Below are 5,404 nucleotides of genomic sequence, written 5' to 3' on the forward strand. Positions count from 1 at the left end.
TTTCATTTTGGAGATTTGTTACATAGTTAAGTTTTCAAAAAGAGGAAAAGCATCTCTCCATAATTCACATAATCTGTCTTGGGCATCAGAGACTTCATTAATTTCATTATTTTCATCAATTATTTCATATAAAGAATAATGTTACCATTTCTAGTTATTTCAAATATTTACATGGGTCTGTGTCTGAAGATCCTTTTGTTTTGATGTTTGTGTCCAGGTTATAATAATGCTACTTTTGGACTGATAATTTTGGGTAGTAAGTTAAGCATTTGGTAAGCAAAATGTGGAAATGTTCACTTTCTTAACTTCATAGTTTATGAATTTCTAAGGAAAAGATATTTTAATGCAAAGATACGCATGCATTTTTATGCAGCTGCTGTTTAAACATGTCTTCATAATGTCTTTAATCTTTTGTGTTTTTTATTTTCTAAAAGCAGTGTTCTTTGTCATATGTACTCAGTCATTGTTTAATTTTTATTTTTGTTTTTCTTCCTTTGTTTTTAATGAACTACCTCTTACTAGAATGTTGCTGGTTTCATTCTAAGTACCTGTGAAGATAGGAAATATATATGTATTTTCATAGTCCTGAAGACTGAGTAAGAATTTATACATTTTTTAGACTATATGTCCCAAGTCTGTTTTTACTCATAGTTTGATCATTTTGTTTCTCCTTTTTCTATAGTCTGCCTAGTTTTGCTATGTGCTCTGTATATGAAGATACTAACACCAAGTAACACTTGAAAGAGTTGGTTCCTGGCATTAAGAATAGGAAAGGATTCATTTTTATCTTTGTGTGTGTGTTACTTTTTAAAATACATCTAGGTTTACTTTGTCACCGTGTACTACTATTTTAGTAGCCCCAAACTATGATTCATTCAGTATTTATTGACTCTTGGCTGTGTACCATGTATAGTTTTAGATCCTGTAAATGCTACAACAGTAAGACATGGACCTCTGCCCTTGGAAGGGTTGTAGGTTAATAGAAGTGGATGTGTACACAAGGATACAAAACAGAATGTGGTATGTGCCATCAAAGGATCCCTTGCCAGTTGCCGATGGAGTTGGTTCTGACCAGTGCACCAGGGACACTTCATAGAGGAGGCTTCTGACCTTGATCCTGCAGAATGAGGAGAATATCCATAATAGGGGATTACTCCAGCCTAAGTGAACTGATTGCTCTGCACAAAATCTTAAAGCATTTGGCACTGAGATGAGGCATTACTAAAATAATTTACAATTAGACCACAAAGAACTTGAAAGCTAAAACTGAAAATTCAGTTTCCCAATATATTCATTCCTAAAGTGAGACTCCTGTGTCCTCTCGACTTACCATTTCCTACAGCACCTTTTTCCCCAAAGTAGTCCTCTTTCCCATAAGCACATTATCTGTAACAAGGCACTTACAATTTCACCTTGTATTTGTTTCTATTCAGGTTTTATCTTCTTTCTGGAATGTAAGCTCCGTAAGAACAAAGCTCCATTTCTTAACTTTGAAATCTAAGTGTACTAGGCCAGGAATAGGTATACTACTAATTGTCCATTGTATGGATTCAGTATTAACATTATCTCATGAAGTAAACATAAAATTGTCTTTTGTAGCATTTGGATGACTTACTAGGTTTTCATTACTGAATAATATAAAACATAAGGTCTCTAGCTGAAATACAACTTTATAGATACTATAAAGTAGCAGACACCAGCGATTGAGGTTAAGAAATGGAGCCCTCTGTTAAGGGTTGAATTGTGTGCATTAGAGAGATTGCAAGTTCTAGCTCCTGTGAATGTGGCCTTACTTGCAGGTGTAACCACATTAAGATGGGATTATTAGGGTGCGCTCTAATCAGATACTAGGACTGGTGTCATTATACAAAAAGGAAAATGCCATGTGAGAGAGAAACGGGAAAATGTATCAACAGATCGAGATTGGAGTTAGGCACCAACAAACCAGAGAACACAAAGGGTTGCTGCTGCCACAAGAAAGCTAAGAGAAAGAGGTGACAGATTCTTCAAGAGAGTCTTTAACATCATGACTCTCCTTGCACTTTGATTTCAAGCTTTTAGCTTTCAGAATTGGGAGCCAGTATATTTCTTTAGTCACTCAGTTTGGGGCACTTTGTTTATGGCAGCTTTAAGAAACCAATGCAGCCTTCTTAATTCACTAATTTTTAACATATTTATTGAACATCTGCCAGATACTAATTTAGGTGCTTGAGATACATTGGAGAGCAAAGACAAAAATCCTGCCTTTGTGGACCTACGTTCCAAGGATGTGAAAGTAAAGCAAATAATAAGAATTAGAAGATACTTCTATAGAAAAAAATAATGTAGGATGAGGTGAATGGGGGGGCTACTTGGCAATTAGAATAGGGTGATTGAGGGCCTTATAGTGACTCAGACAAATTAGGCAAGTGTGACACAAGAAATGTATTTGGTCTCTACCTGTAGTTTTTGACACAGCTCCTAAAATCCTTGTTGATTCCTGCATGATAGGGGTGTTAGGAGCAGCTTACACAGAGCTTCTAAATCCCTTAGAATTTCCTGGGTAATAGAAGTGCCTTTTGTACTTCTCACCAAAAGGTGCCTCTTGGGGGGCTTTTGGATAACTTTAGGATGAGAGCTGGTCACCAGAAAGTCTTAAGTCAGGTTTTGAAGGAAAACTTTCAGCCCCACCCCTGCCTGCCCCATCCTCTAGGGAAAGGACAGGGTTTGGAAATTGAGTCAATAACTGATCACGCCTGTGTGAAGAAGCCTCCATAAAAATCCCTATCATACATTGTTCACAGAGCTTCCAGAATGGTGAACATGTTCAGGTGCTGGGGGAGTGGCAAGCAGAGGAGAGAACCCTAGTCCCTTACCTTGGCTTACCATCTCTCCCAGTTAGCTCTTCTGAGTTGTATCCTTTTCTGTGAGCCATTCTAGGAAATTAACAAACCTCAGGAGAGACCGTGGGAACCCCTGATTTATGGTGGGTTGGTCACAAATTGGGGAGGCCTGGACGTGGAATCCAGATTTCATAGAACATTCACTTTAGACAAGTTGGTCCCTATCCCACTCAGAACACTGAACACTTTTGTCCTAAATGAGCGACTTTCAGTTTAAGCTTTATCCCTCCTTTAGTCTCCTTTCCATATGCTGCTGCTGCTGCTAAGTCACTTCAGTCGTGTCTGACTCTGTGCGATCCCATAGATGGCAGCCCACCAGGCTCTCCCATCCCCGGGATTCTCCAGGCAAGAATACCGGAGTGGGTTGCCATTTCTTTCTCCAATGCATGAAAGAGAAAAGTGAAAGTGAAGTCGCTCAGTCGTGTCCGACTCTTAGTGACCCCATGGACTGCAGCCTACCAGGCTCCGTCCATGGGATTTTCCAGGCAAGAGCACTGGAGTGGGGTGCCATCGCCTTCTCATCATAGAATGGCCCCTGCTTCCTGACAACAGAAATCCAGAGGGCGCCCTCATTTCCTTAAAGTGAAAGTGAAGTCGCTTAGTCGTGTCGGACTCTTTACGACTCCGTGGATTTTAGCCCACCAGGCTCCTCCGTCCATGGGATTCTCCAGGCAAGAATACTAGAGTGGGGTGCCATGTCCTTCTCCAGGGGATCTCCCTGACTCAGGGGATTGAACCCAGGTTTCCCGCATTGCGGGCAGACGCTTTAATCTCTGAGTCACCAGGGTCATTTCCTTAGACCCTCTCCCAAATTCCCTGACTAAAACACAAATCCTGTGGTAGATTCTAACACCCTCTTACTGAGACACCCCACAGGTCTCCCTCACTGCAAGGGGTTATAAGTCAAACTTGTTCAACTACAGGAGTTTGTTTTTTGGTCTTTGTCAGGTGAGAGGAGAGAATGGTGAGCTTGCGCCATTGTGGGGTAACTTGCTCCAAAGAGGAACAGAGAAATACGGTAAAATGGTAGCTTGCAGGGAACCTAGGTCAAAGTTCTAAGTTATGTTTTAAGATAGAGAATTAACAGCATATTTGTATGTTGAGGGGAAAAACCGAGAGAGACAAATTGGTCCTTTAGTAGGAGGAAAGCTAGCGGATAACACGGGGCGTACAGAAAATAGTAATTCAGGTTGGAACCTGGCCCTTCACCTACAGCGGCCGGTGAGAGATCCTGGAACGTGACTGGCTGTGGTGTGCACATTCTCTTCCTGATTATTTCGAAGTTCTTAGTGAAGAGGGTAAAAAAGCGGAAGTCCTACATTCCATAGTACTTAGTAATAATTGCCCTTTCGAAGTTTCACATCTCAGTTCTTTTGTGCTTTGGTTTCAAAGAGCCTCCCCTTCACCGGAATGTTAACTTGATAATATTTATCCAACTGGATGGATAGATTCCAAATAAGTCCCACGAACAGTGGAAGAAAACCTGATTGTGCCCTGGTTCTCACAACAGCATGGACTATTTCTCACTGTATATTTCTCCAGAAGACATTTCCCCTTCCCTACCCTAGGAAAGCCCTATATTGAGAAAAAACGTAAAATAAACAAGAGAGAACTTCGAAGTCCTCCGACTCTCTGCTTTTCCATGGGATTGCTTAAGTTTTAGAAAAGTTGCCAGTATTGAGGCTCCTAATTTTGTTCCTGATGCTGGGAGGGATTGGGCGCAGGAGAAGGGGACGACAGAGGATGAGATGGCTGGATGGCATCACTGACTCGATGGACGAGAGTTTGAGTGAACTCCAGGAGTTGGTGATGGACAGGGAGGCCTGGCGTGCTGCGATTCACGGGGTCGCAAAGAGTCAGACACGACTGAGCAACTGAACTGAACTGAATTTTGTTCCGATTAAATAAAAAACCGTCCTCTCTCAGCAATAATGCAGGAAGGCACAGTAACACAGAAAATCAATTTCAACTGTAAACATTGGCCGTTTCAGTTCCCTCAGTGAAGGAGGAGCTAGGAGAGGGATAGGAGAAAGGAATAGGAACGTGTGCTTTTAAGTACGCAAGCGCAATTTGAGAACTAATTTGCAAGCTCGTCTTTTTTCCAGAGATTTGGTTAATATTGACAGTATCTAAAATCGGTTTAAAAACACAACCCTCGTGTGTTAAAATGCTGTAGAGAGAACTCGGAATGTTAAAGCAAAGTAAAAAACCGAAAATACTACATGCGCCCAACGTGGGGCTCGAACCCACGACCCTGGGATTAAGAGTCCCATGCTCTACCGACTGAGCTAGCCGGGCACCTGGGTGAGAGGGTTGATTTTTCTTCTCTTAAAGTGTTTAACTATACTTGATTTTGTTTTCTTATACTTCTTTGTTGGTATAAAAAAAAACATGCCATGCTATGAGATGTTAACTTCCAAACTGGTTTTAAAAATTCTTTAAAACAATTCTTTAACTGTACTTATATTTAGCAATTTTTAGCGTGGGCGTATCACAAGAGCACTGAAAAGCTACGTGTCTGT

At 40.9% G+C, this 5,404-nt stretch overlaps 1 non-coding gene across 1 annotated transcript; it reads right to left on the minus strand.

The window, feature by feature from the left end:
• Positions 1-5,107: 5,107 nt before the first annotated feature.
• On the minus strand, positions 5,108-5,180 carry TRNAK-CUU (transfer RNA lysine (anticodon CUU)). Its single transcript has one exon. It is a non-coding gene; the product is annotated as a tRNA-Lys (tRNA).
• Positions 5,181-5,404: the final 224 nt, after the last annotated feature.

Source organism: Bos taurus, chromosome 10 (genome assembly GCF_002263795.3).
Source record: "Bos taurus isolate L1 Dominette 01449 registration number 42190680 breed Hereford chromosome 10, ARS-UCD2.0, whole genome shotgun sequence".
In the NCBI taxonomy this organism is placed as follows: domain Eukaryota; kingdom Metazoa; phylum Chordata; class Mammalia; order Artiodactyla; family Bovidae; genus Bos; species Bos taurus.